The following is a 21,410-nucleotide window of genomic DNA, read 5'->3' on the forward strand; positions in this document are numbered from 1 at the left end:
AAAATTAGATCTACTTGTTGTGTTCCATTCTGCTTTTATTGATAGAATTCAGTAAGAGACCGTTGTCTTTAATCCAGTAAAACGTGTTTTCAAAACTACTCTTCATAATTATATTGAAAATGTACCAACTTTCACAGGACAATGACCATGCTGATATGGATCACTATAGATTTACAGATTTTGAATCATAACATAAAACCTATTTGCAAGAGTTTCAGCAAAATTAGCTTTCAGGAGAGGAAGGATTCAGAACCAGGCAGGACCAGAAACATGATTAAGAATTCAGAAGTTGCCTCTGGGGAATGTGGGACATTCAAAAGCTTGGGTGTTTCCCCTTAGGAGAAGAATGGTGATACTCAGGGAGGCCCATGTCACCATCTTGGCTTCGGGACACCTGCCTAATTACAATGGCTCTCTAGCTAGGGTAGTACCATAGAACACAGGCTTAAGAAAAGGGAGCAAACACTGATTAATGGAGGCCTGCTGTCCCAAAGGCTATCTTATCTCATGGTACTGTCTTTTGTTTAACCTACCGGCAGTAGGATGAGGTCAGATAAGGGTGAGAAAATACCCTAGGAAGGTGCCTGGGTGGCTCAGTTGGTTAAGCATCTGCCTTCGACTCAGGTCATGATCCCAGGCTCCTGGGATCGAGCCCCACTTCAGGCTCCCTGCTCAGCCGGGAGTCTGCTTCTACCTCTGCCGCTCCCCCTAATTGTGCTCTCTCTCTCTCTCTCAAATAAACAAATAAAATCTTAAAAAAAAAAAAAAAAAGACAAGAAAAGAAAATACCCTAGGTAAAACCAAGTGCTATGATGCTTGGGTACCTAAAGAATCAAAAGACCATAGCAGGGCAACCATAGCATAGGACTTTTGTAGTTAGAAGAAAGTAGGGAAACATTAGCATGGCTAGGACGAAAAAAGAATTTTCTTTTGGTTCTTGTGTTGAAATCAGAAGGATATCCACCTTTATGTCATCCTTGGGTGGCATATTCTTTTGTGTTTCCATGCATGGGATTATTTTCTTTGCATTTGTATTGGTAGTTCTCTACCAGACCCTCCTTGATCTACATCTAAGAGTTTCCAAGTGAAGTTTTTCAGTCATACTATAGGCATCATTTTCTTCCCCATGTAGGGGTTAGTTCTGTTCTAATAACTGTATTTTCTTTTTCTTTAAACTAGGGCTTTAAAAAAATTCTCACTTTCCCTTGGCTACTAAGAGAGAAAACTGATGTTTAACCATGTAAACAATTTTGGGCCATCTAAAGCATATGTGATGTTATGCACTGCCTAAGAAATTTTTTTCAAATAGGTATGAAAATATAAATTGTAGACAACCAACAACAACAACAACAACAACAACAACAAAAAACAGAGAAGTCGGAGAAAACATACCTGGGAAATCTTCAAGACCAGCAACACTTACTGATCTCACTTCCCTGTAGGCAAATTATTTGTCTTAATCATTCTCATATAAAGAAAGAGCCTGGAATAAAAGTAAGTATTAAGAAGAGCTGAGATTCAGTACTGAGGAAATAAATCTGATCTTAGAATGCCATGAAAGGTGGCTTAATTGGGCAGCATCATTTTTACACTTGACATAAAATATCCACATTATTTCACTAAATATAATTTTTTCTGGGATCGTTTTGGCCCACTCCCACCTCCGTTCCTGGATATATCATCACCACAGAGCTTTTCAAACCATAAAATCAGTTTATGATTCTTTTCAAATCTGTTTCATTATTTGTGTTTTGAACAAAAAAGGAAGTAGAATGCTAGGAGAACAGGATGAAGCCTAACTCTGAGAGAAATGAAATGAAATTGGCTTCTCTTGTCACTCCATCTGTCCCTTTATTCCTTTCTCTTATTTATTATTAACAGTTTTGCCCTCATTAATTTATAGCCTGAACTCAAGGTGCCTTTTGGCTGATTGTAATCTCCTTATTGTGCTTCAAGAAGGGTTATTTGACCCCAAAGGACCTGCATTATAAAATTTTCTTTCTGACAGTATCTGTGGAGCTACCTTTGAGAATTTCTTGAGAGGATATTAAGAAAAATTAGAGTAGATTAGATAAATTCCTTTATTTTCTTAGTGCTTATTTTGTGCTAGATGTCCATGTAGTGATAACCACATTTTGATATGGCATAAACACTACTGAACACTGGATTGTTTCATGCTTGTGATGTTATCTGTTATACTCAATATATATAACTTACTTGAGTTTTATCAAATGTTTACCTATCCATCTTTTAGGTATTCACACTAAGAAAAAAGAAAGATAGGCAGAAAAAATAGAATGAGTATTCTTATTAGTAGTTGTTATTGGGACTTTTGGTCTTGATAAAGATTTATAAGTACTCTAAATAAATTCAATAACTAATACCTAATTTGTAGAAGACATTGCATAGGAAAGAATTTTAAAATGGAGTAATGCCTTTTCTCAAAGGCATTTAAATCTATAGCAGGGCTGCAAGAGCACTTGGCTCAGGGTCCCAAACGGACCACATTCGGGCCACTCACCAAGGACAGAAGGACAAAATCCAAAGGCAGAGAAAGGACTGGTGTGAAACGAGAAAGGAATTTATATTAGTAAGGCCAACACCTAGAAGACAGCCGACTAATGTCTCAAAGACTGTCTCCAAAGGGCTGAAAATACTTCCAGGTTGATAAAAGCAAAAAACGTGGGACAAAGGTGGGTGGGTACCTACAGGTAGACACTGATGGGAAAAGATCCCTGTCTTCGAGTCAGTCAGGGGTGGGGTCTTGCTGGCTCAGGGCAGTCCTTATCTGTAGGCTAAGGGGATAGTTTCAGTTCCCAGCAGGGGATGCTCTGCCCTCTGCTTGGCCCAGAGACAGGCTGGAAAGAATACATCTAGAAAGTTTGAGATCAAAATGAAGGCAGCCAAAGTCTTCTTTTTAAATCTACTAGAAAATACAAATGCACAATGATAATAATATATGGCTTATACGTATAAAGAAATAAAATTCCTCCCCTACTATCCAAACTTGCCCTAATAATCATCTATGTTGGTTTAATTTAAAAACAAAAACGAACAACAAACAAACAAAACCCTCTCTGAGGCTCTTGGGTGAAAGGAGAATCTTAGTTTTTTCTCAGAAGATTAAAATAATGTTATTTTAAAAAGTAAGAAGGAGAATTATTAATTATACAATGGCACAGGCATTGGAAAAGAAAAAGAAGGGCTACTTATGATGTTGCTAAGTACATATGAAATGGTGTAGGAGAAGAATTTTAAAGAAACAGATTTCACATAGTTTTCTTTTCTTTTCTCTTCTTTTTTAAGATTTTATTTAATTACGTGAGAGAGAGAGGAGAGAGCACAAGCAGGGGTAGCAGCAGAGGGAGAGGGAGAAGAAGGGTCCCTGCTGAGCAGGGAGCCTGGCATGGGACTTAATCCCAGGACCAGGGATCATGACCTGAGCTGAAGGCAGAGGCTTAACCACCTGAGCCCTTCACATAGTTTTCTGAAACAATCCAGACAACTTCTAGATTTCAGCTTGGAGAACAGGGAGCTGGAAAGAGTACTGTGGACACTCTGACAATTCACAGAAAGCTGAACAAACTGAAAATTAGATATTTCTCCTGAAAATATTAGAAAACTGAAATTACAGTGTATAGAGTAATCTAAAACCTGGGGAGAGAGAAGGCCAAGATTTTGCTGACCTGTGGCTGAGCTTTCAAGACCAGAGAAGCCATTAAGAAGATGAAGCTTTCAAATTTTAAATTGATAAATGTTGGCTAGCAGAGGAATGAGAAGCCACTTAAGATGAGAAGGAGGGGCGCTCTCTTGCCAGAGGCTCACAAGGAAGATCAGAGTCTAAGGAAGCTTTTCTTGTAGTGCTGACTACAGCAAGGGAAGAGAAGCCACCCATGAAACTCCACTCCCTCACCTCTACTACCTGCCCCAAGGGAGCCAAACCCTTAATCTACAAAAGTAAGAACCAGGAACACTTTCCCTTCAGAGAACTAATGGAAAACCATTGCAGGTGGTGCAAATGAACTACCCCTGAGAGGGGCAGGTATGCTTTATGTAATCGTGAGTGGGGAGACTTGGTGGCCATGTTCAAATGCAGAGATTTCCAGATTGTAGGTCACAATGAAGGTGGAAGTAGGAGTATTATAAAATGTGAAAGATGATAATGAGTAGGGGTAATCAGATGAAATATGGGAAGGCAGGGATTTGAGTATTTGTATAAGAAGTAAATGGAGCAGAATGATCAAAAACAAGGAAGCAGGCAAATATGATTTATTTATTATTTGTTAGAACTTTAATAAGGCCATACTGGAGGGCACCTGATGGGAAACCGTTAAGGACCTTTAGAGCAGCAACAGTGAGAATTCTGGCATACCAGAGTAAATTAGATTAGATTCTCTTTGAATAATGGCCAATGGACTTTCTGGGGAATACAATGGCTGAACAATATGGAGCTGACACTTAGCTCTCCATTAGGAGATTAAAACAAGTGGTGAGATTGAGTCTTTATTATCCCTAAACCTGTTGATAAATGTGATGGTAGTAGGGGATCTCACCATGAAAATGGTTATATTCTTGATGCGCCTTTCAGTGCCAGAGACAGAGGTGCTGTAAAGAGAAGTACTCAGCTACTAAGGTAGTCTTCTTTGTGGGGCATGGTATGGTGTCTAAAACACATTTATCAAATTACAAAAGGGGTATGGGCATTATGAAAATGTAAAAGAATAAGTCAGAAGAAAGATTTGTTATGTAGGCAGAAAGCTCATCTTTTCCTTCCTTGTTTGACCATTTAGGATACAAATGCTTCAGGTGAAGCAAAGTTCAGAGACAGATGAACAATATTCAGTGACAAGTCTACTGTATTCCTTTCATAGGGATGCCATAATAAAGTTCTACAAACTGGGGGGCTTCACAGAACAGAAATTTAATCTCTCATAGTTCTGGAGCCTAGAAATCTGGAACGAAGTTGTTGGCAGGGACATGCTCCTCCAAAACCTCTTGAGGAGGGTATTTCTTTTCCTTTTCCAGCTTTAGAGGCACTCAGCATTTCATGGTTATGGCACTGTAACTCCAATCTTCTCCATCTTTTCCCTTTGTGCCTGTTTTTCTGTGTCTTCTCATGCCAATCTCTCTGTAGAGTCTAAATTTCCCCTTTTTCAATAGGATACCAGTCATATTGGAATAAGGCCCACCATAGTAATGATTTTATTTTAACTTGATTAAATCTATAAAACCCTGTTTCCAAATAAGGCCACGTTCACAGGTATTAAGAGTTAGGACTTGTACATATCTTTTAGGAAGGGGTCACAATTCAACCCATACCAACTACAAGCTCCAAAGTAAATTTAAAATTTTTATATTATTAGGAAAGGCAATAATAATAACTAAAAAAAGGCAAAATGATACTAGTTAATCTTTCTTTAGACCTTTAAGTGTTCTAACTATTGTCTTAAGCAATCTAGACAAGTATTAATTAAATTACTCTTTCAAGAAATCTTTTGAAGTAGGTATTTTTTGGCTCAAGACCACATATCTGATAGGTGATAAGACCATATTATTAGGGGTAGTAAGTTATTTAGTCGTATGAATATAGGAAAGAAAATCCATAGGTAGACCTTTGGCATCAGCATGATGAGAAATAATTAGGAACTGAGATCAAACAGAGTAGCATCAATGTGACACTTTTTACTTAGAGTGAAGGATTCAGGACACATGTTTTTTTATATTTGGGAGAACAACTCCGACTTTTATAGTGAGACACTTAAGGAATCTAAAGAGAGAAGAAACTCATTCCTCCTAAGGTCTTGAATGAGAATTTATAAACTTGAGAATTTAATGTTTCAGAGATCTCACACTTACAAGATTAGCCTAAAGACTATTTGGAAGACTTTTTTTTTCACTGTTACCTATATCTTTATACCAGCTTGATGTGGGCAGGAAAATTATCACTACAAATCATTTATTTTTTATTGAAAAAAATGGAAGAAAAATAAAGAAAAAGTTGGAAACAACACAGAGAAATTGAATTCATTAGAGTAGACACTTGTTCTTACAAAATTAAACAGACCTTAACTGATCATCCAGGAATCACTTCTTTGTGTTTACCCAAAGTAGTTGAAAACTGATGTTCAGACGATAACCTGCACATGGATGTTTATAGGAGCTTTACTCACAGTTATTAAAACTCGGAATCAAGCAAAATGTCCTTCAGAAGGTGAATGGATTAATGACCTGTGGCAATTTGGACACTGGAATATTATTTAGTGCTAAAAAGCAATGTTCTATCAAGCCATGCAAAGATTCAGAGGAACCTTAAATGCATATTGCTAAGTGAAAGAAGCTACTTTGGAAAGGATGTGTACATTATGATTCCAGTAACATGACATTCTGGGAAAGGCAAGGCTATGGAGACAGTGCAAAGATGAATGGTCGCTAGGGGTTGGCAAAGGAAAGGATGTGTATAGACAGAGAACAGAGGATTTTTAGGGCAGTGAAAATACTAATGGTGGATACATGTCATTATACATTTGTCCAAACCCGTAGAGTGTACAACACCAAGAGTGAACCAATTTTATTTTCCTGGATAACCTGATGAACAGTCTGAATGGAAATTACTTGGTTTGAAAGACAAAATGTACATTAAAAACAAACAAATAAGCAAAAGAAACTAATAGTTTGATTCAATTTAGCTATAGGCTATGTTTAGAACAACAGAATTTGAAAACTGCTTCTTTGATAAATTAACTTGTCAAATCAATTCCTCATGTGACACAAAATGAATTTATTTATGTTATATGTACATTTATTTATGTTTTGTACTGTAAATTATGGTAAATTATTGAAGGCCAAGAGGTAAACCAACCTATTCCTTTGTAGCCATGCCTAATTCACTTGCAGTAGAACTAAAGAGAAGGCCAGACATGCTTTAAATTCACAATGACCCCTTCACTCTTGTGTTGTCCATGGTCCTAAGAGATAGCCAATTAATCTTGGGAGTTATAAAAGAATATAAACATGTTTGGTTATTCAGACAACCCACCTTTGGTTGGAACTCTACAAAGTAATATAACCTCATATGGCTGAGGGTCCTTTTGATTAGTAATTCATTAAATATCATACTTTGAAGTAAACCCTTTTTTGTTGTCATTCTTAGAACCCTTACTTTTCAGAGCATTTTTCAGAATGTTCTCTTATTTTCCTAATTGCAGCTGAAATGACATTTTCAAGCATCAACATTTGTGTTGTTCCTTACACATTACACTATATTCTTCCAGGAATTAGATTTTATTCCTGAACATAAAAAAAAAAGAGAAAGCAATTTTATCTTTTTTTTCTCTCCCACATGTATCTCTACTCAAGAAATGAATTTCAATATATTTCTGTGGAAGCATGGGTTTTAATTATTTTCTCAGGGACTGACAATTCCAATTTCCCAGATGATAAGTTAAATGTGTAATGCTCGATTATATATCACATTTCATTATATGCAACTGGATAATACCCATGTGAAAGTTATTCCCTGGAAACAGACCACTAAAGTACCATTCAGTACACTGTTGATTTAGGACACAAAACAGTACTTCAATATCCAGAAATAGTTTACAAAACATTGAAAATTATGTAATTTACTTTCTTGAAATATTTTAATAATGCCAAATTCTTTATAGTTTGCAAAGCAATTGTAAAAGTGTTATCATTTTGTACTCATAGTAAACCCAAGAGATAACTATTGCTGTCTCCATTTTCCAAATGAAGATATTACAGCTCAAAAGGATTTTCTGTTCCTAAAGTATCTGTGGTTGTTAAATGGCAGGGCTGGAAGTTTTACACAGACCTTCTGACAGTAAGTCTTGGCTGGTTCCTATCATACAGCTTCTTCTAGTTCTGGATATATGAGGATATTTAAATCTTCTTCTGAGAGAAAGAAATATTCTCAATATAAAATACTAAGCTACCAGCTTTTAGTGCATCATTTGAGGAATACAAGGCACAATACTTTGAAGTGCCCCCAAATTCATGTTTTTAAATAGGATAGTGATTGAATGAAAATAAAATACATGTGCTCATAAATAGAGTATAAATTATATTTTTCTTTGTCTAGGGCCTCTGAAAAAAATATGATTGTTGGTTAGCAGAACAAGTATTTCTCTAGCAGTGCAAGCAGACGTTTTCTTCCTGGTGACATGTGAGAGTGGGTGGTGAGTATTTCAGATCAGAACATTGAGTTCTTGTGAACAAAAAATGTATAATGGCTGGATTTACTTTTTTTTCCCTTTTTTCCCTTAGATTGGCCATCATACAGCCTTTTAGAGTTAATGCCAGCCCCTCTTCAAAAAACAAAACAAAAAAGCAGTATTAGATATCTCGACTACAGATAACCTTTGTTACAGTTTATTTCTTTATGCTTTATTTTCTCTGGAGAATAATTCCAAAATGTTTAATGAGACAATTATTAAAAATATTAAAACTTAAATATAAATAAATTATCAGATATTAATTAATTAAAAATAAATTAAATTATAATTTCTCCTTTCTGAGGATAAGATAAAATTAAATTAGAGTTGGTTATCACTAAATGCATTTATCACAGCGTCAAGAAATATTTCTTCTCTTAGATTCTACTTAGAAGAAAGCACATGTAAGAGTATGGAAAAGGTCATCTGTAAAGTCAGGAACAGTTGCACATTCTCAACCAAGACAAGATTCAATATATAAGTTAAAAATTTAGTTCAATTTTTTTTAATTTGCATGAGTAACATGAACAAGAATTCACTTTAAGACTGCATTATTTTTAGGGAAACAAAACATATATATATAAATTTTTTCAACAGAGGTCTTCATATTTCAGAAATATTACATTAGTATTTCTTTTTTTTTCTTTTTTTTAAAGATTTTATTTGTTTATTTGAGAGAGAGAGAGAATGAGAGATAGAGAGCACAAGAGGGAAGAGGGTCAGAGGGAGAAGCAGACTCCCCGCCGAGCAGGGAGCCCGATGTGGGGCTCGATCCTGGGACTCCAGGATCATGACCTGAGCTGAAGGCAGTCGCTTAACCAACTGAGCCACCCAGGCGCCCGATATTACATTAATATTTCAATCCAAGTTTGTAGAATTCTGAGTTAGTATCCTTTTGTCAGAAAATGTGAATAGTCTGTTTTTATCCTTGCTTACATGTTAGGTATGTAAATATGCATAAGTAATTCACATTTCCTGTGTCATTTCCCCCTTCGGAAAAAATAGGAAAAATAAACCTACATTATAGAGTTAATTTGAGGATTAAATGATAATACTAAATAGCTTTTCAGCTCTTTCTGATAATTTTGTTGGTTCTCCAAACTGAGAAGATAAGTGCTAACGGAAGAACATTTTCTTTTTTAAGAAAAGCAAAAAGGTGCTAGAAGAAATACATATTCAGTATTTGCTAAAAGGTGTTTAAAATCTAGGCCGGCCATCCCGACCCCCTCACACTCCTCTAAGTTTATGTAGAGAAGACTAAAGATCCAATGGATTGAGAGAGGAGGATGTCTTGGACTTGAAAAAGATTGTCAGCCTTTGGCTTTTTACCTCCCTTGGCTTTGTATGAGGGTGGAGATTTTTCCTTATTTCAAGACTAGCTCAGGGAGTTTCAGAGATTTGTTGAGGTCCGAAGGCGGGGCAGTATCCAAGGACACAACCCTGCCCTCTCCGTGCCAGTCAGAGACTTTTTAGCCAAAAATTTTTGGCTTGTCTAGGTTGTTGAGGAAGAGAAGTGTGCTGAGAGGGGTTTTGTGAGCATATGGTCTGTTCCTCTGGAGAATTTGATCAAGGCAAACACACATTTGTGTCTTCTTTTATCTGGAAAACTCTCAAGGGATTAGACTGGTTTGGCTGGATTCCACCTGTGGGGCAGAGCAGAGGAACCTGTTGCAGGTGGGAGGCTACGCTATGTTTCTGTGCTCTGGAGAAGAAACAATATCTGTGTACTCAGTGGTTAACTTGAAAGGCTAACATCTTTGCAAGGAAATGGTAGTGTGAGAGGTATTCTTGACAGAAGCTTGCATCCAAAAAGCCGCAATGTACTCCATGAAAGAATACAAATAATTTGAGTACATTTGCCATGCAGAACACACCAATGTTGGATTACAAAAACACCAGACCAACTCCCCCCACTCCCTCCAGTGTCTCATCTCCTTCCCCATTCTCTAGCCGGGGGAAGCCAGAGGCAGCCCAGTCAAGTGGGCAAAAGCAATGACAGGAAGTTAAAGCGCCCCATTTCACTGATGCCCTGCCAGGCCAGACGTGAACCAAAGAAGGGGACATGCTTATATTGGATAATAGGTCATAATTTTGACACTAATCTTAGCTAGGCTTTTTTTCAATGTTTGAAAATGGATTTTCTTTTTTCTTCTTTTTTTTTTTTTGAAAATAGGCTTTCTAATACATGAAAGCAATCAGGAATGATTACGCATCTAAATATACTATCCAGGGGGCAAGAAGGCAATATATGACAGACTAATACCTGACAGAGGATGAGAAGGGAAAAAATTGTTATACACTGCACACCACTGAGTCCAGCTTTGTAATAATACGAGTTCTGTCTTATCAATGATATTTTCAAAATAATACTCAGACCTGTCCTTCTAGTCTTATCCCTACTGATATCACCTTAGTTCAAACCACCATCTGTCTCACCTGACTAAAGACACCAGCCCCTCTTTGTGCTCCCACTCCTATGGTTTCACCTCCCCTATGCATTCTCTGCAGACGAGGAAACATGGTTTTCTCAGAACATTTACCGTCCTTGCTTAAACATTTACCGTCCTTGCTTAAACATTTCAATGGATGTTTTGCTTTATCACAAAATCTAAACTCCCTCCCTTGTCCTACAAAATCTGGCTTCTGCCTATTTCTCCATCTTCTTTTGGAGCTCATGAAGGCTCTTCTGTGCCTAGTGCCTGCAGGACCTGCCCCTTCCCCCCATCCCTTCCCACAGCTACGCCAACTTACCACATCTCTCCAAAGAACTCCTTGACCTTCCTCCCTAAACGAAGTGTCCTATGCATCTTTCCATCTCCACAAATTATTTTCTCCTTTATAGCATTGATTTATAACTCACTACAACACTAACTAAAATAACACTCATATGTTCAATGTTTTAGTGTTCATTTCTTCTCTCCAAAACATTGTGTCCCCATATCTCAACAAGGTCTGCACTTGGTGGGTGGCTGAATACTCACAAAATGAATTAGTATGTTATTGTGGCTACTGTTGTGTTATTATCAACTCAAAGAAGAAGAAAAATGTACAGAGTAAGAAGAAAAGTAGGAGAAAGAAAATAATAAAAATCAGACGTTAATAAAAGAGAAATGTCACATTTTGTGGGGAGGGGACTACAGAGATAATAAACAATACCAAAAGTTGATTCTTTACAAGAGTGAAAATACAGCATGTTCTATCAAGGCAAACTAGAAAAAAAGAAAAAGCACATAGAAGGAAAATTAACTTTAGAAAATAGAATAATTAGATTAGTAGAAGCTGTTTAAAACTTTTAAGACAATGAAAACATTAATGACAATGTATTTGAAAAGGAGTAATATGAATATTTTAGAAAATCTATTCTCAACTAACATAAATGAAATATGTAACTATAATTTAAAATATGAATCAGTGGGGAAAATATCTTCTTACAAAAAGTTTTGAAAAGAAAATGATGACCAATAGTTTTGGAGATGTTTTAACAAGGCTTCGAAGAAACACACAATCCTCACCATACAAAAGCTGTTCAGAGAATAGAAAAAGAGGAAGGACTTCCGAGCACATTTTATTAGACCCATATAACATCAATTATAAAACTGGACAAGAATAGTACAAGAAACCAAAATTGCAGAGCAAACTCATTTATGAACATTGATGCAGAAAGCATGACTACACTCTTACCAAATTGAAACCTGCAATGCATGTATATAAAATATATCACATTTAAATTTGTTCTGTTCCAGCAGTAGAAAAGAGCTTAGTATCAGAAAGTGTAACGGTGTGTTTATACATTTTAACAAATAATAAATTAATCTCAGCTGTTGCATTGAAATATTTTACAAAACTTCAGCACCTGTTCATGAATAAAAATAAAAACAGAAACAAAGCACTTAGCAAATCGTAAGTCGAAGATTTCTTCACCTAATGAAAGTGTATTTGTTAAAACCTGTGTCAAACATTATCTTTATTGATGTAACTTTAAAAATATTATAAAGGCCTATAGTAGTCCTCAACTCAAACTCAGTGATCTATGCTAACACTTTGTGATGTCTCTGGTGATAAAGTAGAAGTGCTCAGAGTTCACAAAGCTCATTCATAAGGCGGGCTGGTCGGCCACATAGCATTTATTGAATATGCAGTGTTTCTGGGATAGTTTTAATGTTTCTAGGATAGTCTCTCCATAAATGTAGTGTAGTGCATATTGTGAGAGAGGGAACATGCACGCAGTTTGAAAATTAATTGGAAAGGGAACGCGTGGGGAAATAGCTGGACATCTTTTGTTGCATTCAATTCAGCCCAAGAAAAATGAGTCTAATTCCTGAAGGCTATAACTTCCCCAACATGAATGCTGCTTCTATTTCATCTCTACAGGCACAACTCGTTTTATAGCCCTTCGCAGATGCTGCATGTTTTACAAGTTGAAGGTTCGTGGCCAGCCGGCATCAAGCAAGTCTATGGGCGCAAGTTTTCCAAAAGCGTTTGCTCACTTCGTGTCATTGTGTCACATTTTGGTAATTCTCATAATATTTCATACGTTTTTATTGTTATTATATTTGTTCTGGTGATCTGTGATCAGTGATTAGGACTGGCTGAAAGTTTGGATAATGGCTAGCATTTTTTAGCAACACAGTATTTTTTAATTAAGGTGTGTACATTTTTTAAAGACATAATGTTTTGCACATTTCATAGACTACAGTATAGTGTAAACATAGCTTTTGTGTGCACTGGGAAACCAAAAAATTCATTTGACTTGTTTTATTGCACTATTTGCTTTATTTGCATGCAGTTGTCTGGAAATGAACCCACAGTATCTCTGAGGTATGCCTCTATGTCGGATAGTAATTGTTCAGGTTCAATAAGTTATATTTGATGTTACTTTTTAATTTCCTCAGCTGAAGGATTTGCTTCACTCCATAACAGGGAGTTCCTCTAATTACTATTTCAATATTCTTTCAAAGTATTGTTTAAAAAAGTGTACACCCATGCTAATGACTTCCTAGGCATTTGCAGATTTACGTTTGCACTTATGTAAAATTTCATGGAATTTCCATGGCGGTTAACACTTTCTGATTTATAAATATTCGAATAGCTGTGGATACTCCTGATATAAACAGATCTCACCTGGGAGGAACATGGTAAAATGATCGACTAAGTACACTATCAGGGCATGAGAGTTTTGTGAAAAAAATCAAACCTCCTTTTACATGAAGGATCATATTAAAATTATGTTAAAGTGCACTTAATCAGTTAGCAAAATATTGACTTTGATATCAAAAATATTAAAAGGGGGACAATGCCTTATTTAAATAGGAATGCTTGTTAAAAATTTATAAGAAATAATAGAAATAGAAAAATCACTATTTAATAATCATTATAGTAGTAACTGACTCAGGCAAAAACCATTAGTTAAGTGAAATCACTAGATTATAAATGTTGGGATATTCAAAGAGTCTGAAATTATTACATTACAGATTAATAATGACAAAAGGAACAAAAGCTTAAATTTTGCAATGGAAATATTTGGCACATACTATTTGAACCAATCAAACTTAATATTACCAATATGGGACCTTAGAGAATTGCTAATGTTAACTATTTATGCTTTTCCCTGCTTTTATGAGATAAAACTGATATATAATATTTTATTAGTCCAATGTGTACTAGTGATTATGACAGTGTGTACTAGTGTCACTACACTAGTGATTATGACAGTGTCACACTAGTGTCACTACACTAGTGACAATGTGTACTAGTCCAATGTGAACAGAGTGATCTGGCAGATGCATATAATGATTCCCACTAATAAGTTTAGGTAACATCCATCACCTCACATAGTTATTTCTCTTCTTCTTAGGAGAAGTTTTAAGATCTAATCTTTTAGCAACTCTAAATATATAATACAATATTAACTGTAGTCACCATACTGTACATTACTTAACCAGCACTTATTTATCTTATAACTGCAGATTTTTACCTTTTGAACACCTTCACTCATTTCCCCCAGTGCCCGCCCACTGTGTCTGTCAGCCATTTGTATGTCTTCTTTGGAAAAATATCTATATAGTTTTTCTGCCTATTAGCTATTTATTCTACTTAAGTATTATATTTTTATTGCAGTAAAGAATGATGACTTTTTCTCTATATATGATTGATTTTCATGGACTTGTAACAAAACTAATACAAAGCATAAAAAATTTCTAAGGAGGTTTTTTTGTTTTTTTTGAGTCAATGGAATTTTTTTTTCAACAATATCCATAGGTTCTTAAAAAGAATATCCAGCAAGAACATCCAGCAAATAAACACTTTTTTTTTCTTTTTGTATAATTATTTATCTCCTGGTAAAGAAAGATTGCAAATTATAAATAATATCATGTACTACAACTAATTTTTTAGACTTTGGTGGGGAAAGATAATTATTCTTAGATCAACTGTGTAACATATAGATAAATAGACATTGACAATATATCTGTTTCTTAATGAAAATCTCTGAACTTTTCATACCAAAAGACACTTTGTGGGCTTGAATTCTCAGTCCTGTGGAGTTCATATGGCTCTAAACTAACATTACTATAATTAAAATTTAATTAAGAGATTTTAAAAATTTTAAACTAACTTCCAGAAGACACAATGTCAGAAAAGCTCCCTTTGTATTTAAAAACTTATAACCTAGTACCTTGGCTAAGACAAAATCCCCAATTTTACACACAAGATCAGAGTTAATGAAAATGTTGATTTCCCTCCTCCAGCTCCACTGACCCAAATATCTCCTTTTATTAGAGTATCTAAATCTTTGTATGGGAAAATGGTGCTTGATCTCAGATTTTGGTTTGACCCAGAGTGACAGAAGTGGTTAATTTGAAAATCCCAACTTATTGTAACCAATTGGTGGGTTAAAGAAAAGAAAAAATAAATTAGGACAACTCTGCCGAGTGACATAGCATGAAAACATCAATAAACAGAGAAGAGAACTTTGACATTTTTCTGATAATAAATTTACATCATATCCCCATAGTAGGAACTTTGGACAGATAGGAAAATATTTCTCTCATTGTGATTTTATATGTCAGTGCATCTGAGACTGTGCTCTAATGTTTGTATATATGGTTATTGGATCTAATTGCTATCTAATCTCAAAAAATGTCAGGAAGTACTTGAGCTATCATACAGACAGAGAAATCTTTAAAGAGATGGGACTTAGATTGCCCTCCTAAAATGTCCTGTGCATCTTGAAGTGCCAAGTCTAGCCTAGGACTATTAGATCTCATACTATGTTTTTCTCAAGTGTATATTTCAGATCTGCTGAAATGTGCTAATGAGGGCAAGGGGCTAGAGCCTGGGTTAAAATAAAGCTATGTGGGTAACGGTTACATTTCTTCTTAAAGAATCAAGATTAATAGATCTATGTTTGAAAAACAATGCACTCAGCTGGGAAGGAAGGGATTCTTGTCAATGGTGGACTGAAATAATGAGAGTAGTTGCATTAAAAAATATACAAATTCTAGTTAATGTTTTAAGCATATGTAATTAATCAAAAGAAGAAAGAAATTAATTCCAAGTTACAAGTAAAAAGAGAATGAAGTAAAACTGTGAGTGGGAATTAAGGCTAAACATTTCAGTGGGTACCAAAAGGTGATATGCACATAAATTCCAGTAAGAAAACCGGCCATACCGTAGACCCTCACATTCAGTACATCTCACAGAGAGATGACACTGAGCATCTTGCATTAGATCATCAATGAAGCAATGCGGGCTTATCTTGGAAATGAGACTATAAATTTTTACCACAGTGTCTCATATATGAAATAATGAAGAAGGATGCTTATAAATCACAAATGAATTGTACAAACTCCAGATCAAAAATGAATTTTCAGAAGTGGTTAGAATTGAGGCAAACCATATGGATTACAAAGTATAAATAAAATATTTTATAGGAAGTCTTCATTCCAGGGCTCTCAGATACAATAGAAAACAATGATACACAATAAATAATTTACACAGAGCTAGAAATAATAGGGAACATGAAAGGGATTTTAAAATAAATATGTTTAAAGTGCTTAAAGTGAAAAATGGACTAGAAACTGTGACAATAAAGGAGATCATACAAGAAGAGCAGAAATACCAAAAGCTCTGTAAAATGAAAAAAAAATTCCGTAAACAAAAATGTAGTCGTTGAATTCAACAAAAAAGCTAATAGACAAAATCAAACTGATGATGACTCATCCACCTAAGAGAGAATAAATAAATTTGGACATAAGATATGGAACCCAAGGGAAAGAAAGCAAGTCTTGAAACTGGGACTTGACAGCACAAGCAGCCATATTTAATGTTTTAGTCTGTGTGCATTTTTAAGATCTATGAAAGCAACGTAGAACAATTCTAATGTTTTCCTCTTTCAATTTAGTTTTCCTGAATTATGCAGCCACTGCAAAATTTGTACAGATGACAAACTTGTACATGGCTACTGTGCACACCAAGGTTGCAGGGTCATACAGGAAAGTGAACTGACCACCTCGAAGTCCTCCCTGGTGTCTTCTCAGGGATGCTTGTATCACTTCGGGAGCGCTCGGAAAGCATTTGCTCTGAGCGGATTTGCTCATCATACAGTTAGAAACGGAACAGAAGCATGGTTTGCAAAGTGGCAGGTGCCTGGAATGATGTCAGACAAATCCTAGTATTCCACAGTACATTTTATGAGAGTTTGACCTTTGAAGAGGAGAGTAGGGCCGAGAACTTTGGTTAATGTCCGAGTCCCAAAAGAAGATGTGGAGCTGTATGGAAACTTGAAGGGTGGAATCTTCATTTGACACTGAGTTTCTATGGACATTTTATTTTTTTAAAGATTGTATTTATTTAGGGGCGCCTGGGTGGCTCAGTCATTAAACGTCTTCCTTCGGCTCAGGTCATGATCTCAGGGTCCTGAGATCGAGCCCTGCATTGGGCTCCCTGCTCAGCGGGGAGTCTGCTTCTCCCTCTCCCACTCCCTCTGTTTGTGTTCCCTCTCGCTGTGTCTCTCTCTGTCAAATAAATAAATACTTTATTTGACAGAGATAAATAAATAAGTATTCATTTATTAGATAAATAAATATTTATTTGACAGAAAGCAAGCAGCACAAGCAGGGGGAGCAGCAGAGGGAGAGGAAGAAGCAGGCTCTCTGCTGAGCAGGGAGCCCGATGCGGGGCTCGATCCCAGGACCCTGGGACCATGACCTGAGCCAAAGGCAGACACTTAACTGACTGAGCCACCCAGGTGCCCCATGAGCATTTGACATAAACATGGCATAGTGTGTCAATGTGTTGAACAAAAAAAAAAAAAATGGCAAAACAAAGATATGCAAAATGAAGAAGGAGCTACCATGAGGAATGGCACAGCCTGGACTAGGAAGAATGGACAGTGTCCTTCAGTTGATTCTGGAGGAAAAGTGGAAAATTAAACTTGGAAAGTGAGGATCTTATGTAGAGACATCTTGCAGACAATCCAAAATAGGGAGTGGAGATTTAAAGAGAAATCTAGGAAGTAGAGATAAAAATTAAAGATTGACTATACAACATAGAATAAGAAAAACACAACCAGAGAGATCTAGAGCTTGCAAAAGTGAAGGCAAAAACTGTGGAAAAGAAAGGAAGAGTTAAAGAGTTGACTCTCTGATGAATTAAAAAAGAACAGATGCTCAAGTTATGAGGGTTGTTGTCCAATGCAGAGGTGTTAAAGAAAGAGTAGGAGATGAGTTAGGGAAAGAGGATTTGGGCAAAAGGATATTTTTGCTTTTAATCATTAGGTGGCCATTATTGATCTTTGCAGAGTACTTTTTTGCAGTGACAATGGCATTTCAGTTTTTAGAGTTAAAGTGATATGCCAGTTACTATACACTCCCCGAGTCTTCCTGGGCATATGGTTGTACCTAGCTGCTGGCGAGACTAGAAACTGTAGTTCCTTTATTTATGTTATTGTATTTGGAGACTTCTTGCTATTGCCTACACTTTAGTCAAAATAAAACAGAAGTTAAAGTCCCAAGTGGGTTGCTGCTATAACAGAAACCTCAAATATGTGGCATTGGATCAGTGGTTAGGAAATATGGACCCATGAAGATTGGAAAGGTCATGACCCTCGTTATGCCGTCATCATTGGTAACCTCTTGTCTTTGATACCTTGTAAAGCAGAACACGTGCCTGTGGAGCCTCTGTTCCCCAGCCTCTGGGGAAATGGTTGTAAAGAGCCATAATGTGAATGTATATTGCCTGAATCTTGCTGCTTTATGCAAATTATTACAATTGAGAAAACACCTCAGGCAAGATTTGACTCACTTTCAAAACAAGAAGAAAGGGAAAGTCCAGAAATACCAGGCTTTTCAGAGTTGGAAAATCTCATTTTGTATTCCTCAAACATAGGAAAATAAAAATGTTAATCAGAACATTTATCAAGGCCTCTGTTTATGATTCCTCAGCCAAGAAAAGTTACCTAAACTCAGGGTGATTGTAAGAAAATGAGTGTTGCCCTTACCCCAGCCTATTGTATCAAGAAGTCTTCAAGTTACCTTCATTCAAACAAGTTAGGGAGAAAAGGTCCCACAAAATAAAATCTTAAGACAGACTTGGAACAATATTCATAAAGAAACACTGGGATTTCTTCCTCAACTACCGTACTGGGGGAAGGAAATAAATCAGAAGCCCAATAACTTTTGAGAGAAAAATTACAAAGAAATTACAAGTCCGGCCACAAAAATCCGACTATCTCTAAAAGAGTTTTCAGCCTCCTAGAATTGCAAATGCAGGAAGCAGTTTGTGAAACTGCATCTCCAAGGAGAATATTAACTTTCTTCAGATCTGGCCACAGGAGATTATGGACACAATGAAGAACCTCCCAGAAATCAGAGTCAAGTGCCAAGGAAGACTGAAAAGAAGGTGGTTTTTCCCACAGATCAGAAAGAATCTAACCAATGAACTCCTGCAACATTCAGCAAAACCAGCCTTTATTGTTTCTGCCCAGGATTTCAGCATTGCCATGGACTGATGGACTTGTTTTTCATTCTCTTTTCTCAGTGGACTTTTTTTTTTTTTTTCCAGTAGCATTTGTTTGTTCCTGTCCCACCATCATATATTATTCTCACTATCAGTTTTGGACCCAGGCAAGAGGGAGTGCTGCCTTGGGCTCCATGCATTGGCAGGTATGGCTCCTTCATTCTTCAGCCATGCTCCAGTCATCAAGGTGAGAATTCTACAGGCCAAGTAGCAGCGATGCTCAGCTGGAGCCCATCTTCTACTTCTAGGCTATGATTCAGGTACCTGGGACTCCAGAATACCCCGTCCAAACAGTCCCGTATTGGCCTCCAGGCTTTTCACAGACTTTACCCACATCCTCTTCCTGAGAGTTGCCCGCTCCACGGTTGGCCTTAGCTTAAGCCCAAGGACTGGCTAATGGGCAGCTCTTCAGGGGAGCTTTGAATGTACCCTGGACTCGCAGGCTGAGTGTCACACAGTTGACCATAAAAGAGGGATGTGAAGAAAAGGAAGGATCAAAAGGGTGAGGAGGTAGGGGCATTTATCTCTGTGTTACCATACTCAGAGATGGACAAACGAGTCTGAGAATTCTGAATTTCTCGAAGTAGGTGGATAAAAGGTATTTAATAATCCATTTGCTTGATTTATAATTTTTCAATATTTTGGTACATGCTATGTAAGCCTCCATTTGTATTTATGCTTCTGTCCCCAGAAATGTTGGGGCATATACAATTGTGTGTGTGGAAGTTGAGGATGGGTGTAGAGGGCAGATCGTTTTTCTGTTAGTCTGTAAGTTGCCGGGTAGTAGAATCCACAACAGCTCATAATGGATAGCAATGTCTATTAGCCACATATTAGAGGCTTTGAGCTAAATGTGGCCATTGGGTAGGACCTTTGGTTTTGTCCTTGAGCTAGAGAGTGAGTTCAATTTGTTGGAAGAAATGTGCTCAGGTGGCCACAGGAAAGACTCTGGCAGTCTGCAGGCTGTCCCCCCAAATCCATTCCCTTCTTTCTGGGCACAAGGTTGCACAACTGTAAACTACTTTTCTCAGCCTCATACAGCTGACTTTGCTTGGTTTCCAGCTCCCATCAGTAAAATATGAACAGAAATGAGAGGTATTTAAAAGATCTTACCCTGTTCCTCCTCTTTTTTTCCTGCCTAGGGACTGAAATGTTGTGGCAGACGTGCATCATCAACCATCCTGAGGAAGGCAGCATCTATGAGAACGGTGGAGTAGTGCATGGGAAGAAAATGAAGCCATAGGAACAAAATCACAGAACAAAACCTCACTTGCCTAGGCTCTTCAGACTTTTAAATTGTTCCATGTGCTTTAGCTAAACTTCAGTTAACCTAAGGCATTGTTTTTTGTTTGTTTTCCAGCAGTTTAGTCTTTATCTTAATAAAACGGCTTGGGAAAATATGGACTAATTGCTATTTTTTATTGCTATTCTTTTAAAGTGAATGCGTAAACAGAATTGTAATGGTAAAAATAATTTGCTTTTTTTTTAAATTAGATTTAAATTTTTTTAAATTTTAAATTAGACTGAATAAGAGATGGATGGATTGCATGGAAAAACTTATAACATTGTCTTTTTGTCGCATAACTTCTCACATGCTTAAGAAGTATGATATTAATCACAATTCTAAGAAGAGGCAGGTTTACATTGTATATAAATTACACAGTATATAGAGTAGGTAGAATAATACTATATACTACTCTCCATGTGTTCATAAATAGATTTATGCATATATTGCTTTCCATGCATTCACAGAAAGTATTTGTTTTCTGAGACTATAAGACGATTGAATTTTCACAAGTCACAAAATAACAGAACTTTCAAGGTGTTCTAAAATTAGGTAGAAAATAGTTACTTACAAGAAAACATCCAGAAATGCATCATTAACTCTCTGAATGTGTAAATAAATCTGACATTTGCTGGAAGCTAATGAGATACATGCTTGCTGTCTAACTTGTCAAGCATTCTGTTTTGGAAATCTTAAAAAGAGAAGCCTTCAAAATCTGTCATTAAGGTGAGACTCAGTCAAAACATACCAAAAATCAGAATCACATTCCTGTCCTCTAAGAATATTTCATAGGGAAAAGCTAGGACTCCACTGTTGGCTAGATTTGATTTCGAAGCCTCATCCTGTGAATTACTGGTTGCCATTTTAAGCAATTTACT

At 36.5% G+C, this 21,410-nt stretch overlaps 1 long non-coding RNA gene across 1 annotated transcript; it reads left to right on the forward strand.

Annotated features, from left to right (window-relative positions):
- Nucleotides 1-8,098: 8,098 nt before the first annotated feature.
- On the forward strand, nt 8,099-20,687 carry LOC113920867. Its single transcript, XR_003519404.2, has 3 exons — nt 8,099-8,195; nt 12,603-12,742; nt 20,390-20,687. It is a non-coding gene; the product is annotated as an uncharacterized LOC113920867 (long non-coding RNA).
- The last annotated feature ends 723 nt before the right edge of the window (nt 20,688-21,410 follow it).

Source organism: Zalophus californianus, chromosome 3 (genome assembly GCF_009762305.2).
Source record: "Zalophus californianus isolate mZalCal1 chromosome 3, mZalCal1.pri.v2, whole genome shotgun sequence".
In the NCBI taxonomy this organism is placed as follows: Eukaryota; Metazoa; Chordata; class Mammalia; order Carnivora; family Otariidae; genus Zalophus; species Zalophus californianus.